Here is a 4,078-nt window from a genome sequence, read left to right on the forward strand (position 1 = left end):
GAGAGTGGTCAACCTCTCAGTTTCCTTATCTGTAAACTAGGGATGTACAATTTTCTACCTTCCAGAGTTGTAAGAAGATTAGATATAACCAATACAAACTGTAGCATACCGAACTGTTAAAATAATATCTGAGTAAGGATGCATTTGCAAATTAGGCAAAATGCCTACATTCTCACTTTTAATATTGCCCGCACGTCAACCCATAAAATCCCTAGTGAAATGTGCTTCTAAGCTACTGGCACATCCTCCTTGCCAAACTATTCTACATTGACGTTTCTGAAAGTAGGGAAAGAAAAAAAGTGAAAAAGTGCTACTTTAGCAATGTTACTTATGGTAGGTTGTAGAGTGGCAAGTTGGGGATAATGGGGGGCATTCTGGGGACATTTTGGAAATGGAACACAGAATGCAAATCAAAACCCTGAGCAATAAATGCTAAGGAAGTTATTTTGAAATAACATTTTGATAGCACAGGAGGACAACACTGAGCATTTTATTTATCTTTTCTCTCAAGTAATAAAATTTAAGTAGTTAAAAGTACCAAGAGAATTTAAACTAGAAAATAAACTGAATCATAAAAATATACTTTCANCACTTGGGAAAAATTTAAACATAGCTAATTCTCAATGTTAACAAATATTACATTAAGTTTATATGTTACTTTATACATTTAAAATACTGTCACATCTGTTACACTAATTGAAAGTTGCTGACAATCAGTTTAGAACCAAACAAAAAGGAATTGAGGGAGAGGGAAAGGACTGGAAGAGGGAGGAAAAGGTAAAGGAATTTCTTTGGGATACTAGGTTAAAACCTGCTAGGTAAGCAGAACCTGTCCACAAAGGAGGGTAGATCAGTTACACAATTATGTATCAACCCTATGCCAACTTCACCAACTCTGAGCTATGTTATTTAAGCAAGTTTTTTGTTTTTTGACTGAGCCTCAGATAGCGTATCTATNTAAGCACATTTTAAGTGCCCAGCACATTGCAGGAAACAGTGAAGACTCACATTTCTTTCCTTTGAAACACAACTCTCTGTAAAGTATAAAATCTGAACAGAACATCTATTGAAAAATCTATTATAGTGAATCCTTCTGCGAAGAATCCCACACAAAAGCAAATCATAATACACTCTGTTTTACGACATCTAGATTTGACATATACATTCCTCCATAAAATTTCTCTAATCAACTGGATGGATGGCACTAGAGGGCATTATTGTAAATGAAGTCAGACAGAGAACAAAAAAATACCATGATTTCATCGTATGTGGAATCTAAAAAAATAAAAAATACAAGTAAACAAAAAGCACGAACATATCCATAAGTACTGAGGACTGCCAGAAGGCAGGTAGTGGGGGGATGATGGGCAAAATGGGTGAAAGGGAGTGAAAGGTACAGGCTTCTGGTTACGGAATGAGTAAGTCACCAGAATGAAAGGTACAGCATATGGAAAACAGTCAAAGCTATTGTAACAGCACTGTATGGTGACAGAGGGCAGCTAAGCTTGCGGTGAACACAACATTAGACTTGTTGAATCACTATTTCAGGTACACCTGAAACTAATTTGACACTGTGTATTGATTATACTTCAATTAAAAAAAAACTTCTCCAGTCAACACCAATACAAATGAAACACATAATATCCAAAACACCTTCCAGTAACATAGTAAATAAATGTGGCATATTATGATCTAGAAACATGGTATTACTAAAGAAACTTGCTATATCTGTTCAGCTCTCAATACTGCTTTGCCTCTTTGGTTCCCCTTGAAAACTGAATTTACCAAAGTTTGATAATAGACAACAATGTTGTCATTAGAAGATCACTTTGATTCTTAATATTTAATCTCTGTGCCAAAAGAGTGGAAATTCAAATCCACAAATGGAGAGAAAAACAAGATAATGAAATGGTTTCTTCCTACCCCACACTCTTGCCACACCCTGACTGGACTTCTCCTCATTTTATCTACCACAGAGAAATTCTGGGAAGAGAGAAGAATACAAAGGTCGGAAGATGGATTTACAAAATTAATAGCACACTAAAAGCAAGAGAAATGGATCTTTCATATATTCTCCCTGCCAGATCAGGTAAAATTCTACCCGCCCAGTCCCAGTACTGTGCTGCACACTTTACATCAACTCTTCCTCTTCACAACAATCCTGTGTGGCAGGTGTTAGCATCATCATCACTTTACCACTGATGCAACAGAGGCTCAGAGAGATTGAGAAACTCACCCAAGCCTGCACAGCTAGTAAATGGCAGAGAGCCAAGAGTCTTGACTCCAAAATGCATACTATTCACCCACTAGTACAGTACTTATTACCACAGTCTAGATGAAAGGGTATTGAGTTCTAGACTCGGCTTCATCCCTTGGGCAAATTACTAGACCTTGCTGAGCAGTTTGTCATCTTTAAATGAGGGCAATGAAAGCTGCCCCAGCCTTGTCCATAGCATCCAGTAATGCTCAAAGAGTTAACATGTGTGCTGTAAAAATTATGGGGCACTATGCTGATGTAAGATTTTGCTAATCTGAGCCTTGGTTACATACCTTTATCCTTCCAAATGGTTTACCGACCTAAAAATAAGTTTAGCAGCAGTTAAATAATCTTTAATATTCCAAAGCAAAAATCTAGTATTAGAAAAAAGAAAAACCTCCCTTAGACATTCTGGAAAAATGCAAAACTATAGAGATAGGAAGATCAGTGACTGCCAGTAGTCTGGGGGGAAAAAAGGCAGGGATATATAGGGAATTTTCAGGGCAGTGAAAACTATTCTGTAGGATACTATAATGGGGGATACAGGACATTACACATTTGTCAAAACTCTCGGAATGTGTAACACCAAGAATGAACCTCAATGCAAATTATGGCCTTTAGTTAATGGCAATGTATTAACATTGATTCATCAATTCTAACAAAAGCACCACATGAAAGCAAGATGTAAATAATAGGGGAAACAGCGTGTGTGAGGGAATGTACAGAAACTCTGTAATTTATGCTCAATTTTTCTGTAACTTAAAACTGCTCAAAAAAGAGTATTAAGTTTTTAAAAATTCAACCTTATAAAACAAATTCTATACAGAAATTTAGAAAGTAATGAATGATCTTGGTGTTCTAAAAAAATGCCCAGATTACATGACAATGTATATCCTTTTTAGACTAATGTTGTCGAAGAGAATTTTATGCCATGATGTAAATATTTTTGATCTGCTCTAATACGGTAGCCACTAACCACACTAGCTACTAAACACACTTGAAATGTGGCTAGTATACGAGGCACCTGGGTGGCTCAGTCGGTTAAGTGTCCGACTTTGGCTCAGGTCATGATCTCAAGGTTCATGGGTTCAAGCCCCGCGTCGGGCTCTGTGTGGACAGCTAGCTCAGAGCCTGGAGCCTGCTTCGGATTCTGTATCTCCCTCTCTCTCTCTCTGACCCTCCCCTGCTCACACTGTCACTCTCTCTCTCTGAAATAAATAAAACACTTTTTAAAAATTTTAAATAATTAATTAAAACATTTAACTTAAAAAAATGTGGCTAGTATAGATGAGGAATGGAATGTTAAATTTTATTTATTTTCTGTTAACATTTAAACTACCACATGCAGCTCCTGACTATCATATCAGCACAGTTTTAGATAATTCAAGAGATCCCTAGAAATGTACTAGTATTAACTTTAAAAGAAAAGAGTTACCTTAAGAGACTATTCAATGGATGTAGTTATGAAACAATGACACAATTAACTGAGCTGGTGAAGAATGACTAAGTAGATGGTCCAAACAAATAGGAACCAATAAAGCCCATCTCCAATTGTTTTTCACTTTCAGTCCCATAATGTAACCAAAGTGACCAGTCACTTTTCCTTTAATTCTTTCAAAATTCTGAAAACATTCCAGTTAGTTAAACATCATTAGTGCTTCCTGAAAAATAGGATACAAGTCATGTTATAATTAGGAATATTTTTTCAAGTTAGTAACCCAGAGAAATAAAAAAAATTAAGGGTCATAAACAAGTGATTTTTGCAGACACAAGATAGTCACCTATTTTTTTAAACAAAAATTCAAAAACTAATATTTAATT

The 4,078-nt window shown here is 35.9% G+C and overlaps 1 protein-coding gene across 1 annotated transcript in view; it reads right to left on the reverse strand.

Moving 5' to 3' along the window:
- Positions 1–3,804, reverse strand: part of TXLNG (taxilin gamma) — a 49,844-nt gene extending 46,040 nt beyond the window's left edge. The window contains exon 1 of the mRNA XM_077761705.1: positions 3,693–3,804. The gene's annotated coding sequence lies outside the window, so the exon portion shown is untranslated. The remainder of the gene's footprint in view (positions 1–3,692) is intronic.
- Positions 3,805–4,078: the final 274 nt, after the last annotated feature.

Source organism: Crocuta crocuta, unplaced genomic scaffold, assembly GCF_008692635.1.
Source record: "Crocuta crocuta isolate KB4526 unplaced genomic scaffold, BGI_CrCroc_1.0 scaffold657, whole genome shotgun sequence".
NCBI lineage: Eukaryota > Metazoa > Chordata > Mammalia > Carnivora > Hyaenidae > Crocuta > Crocuta crocuta.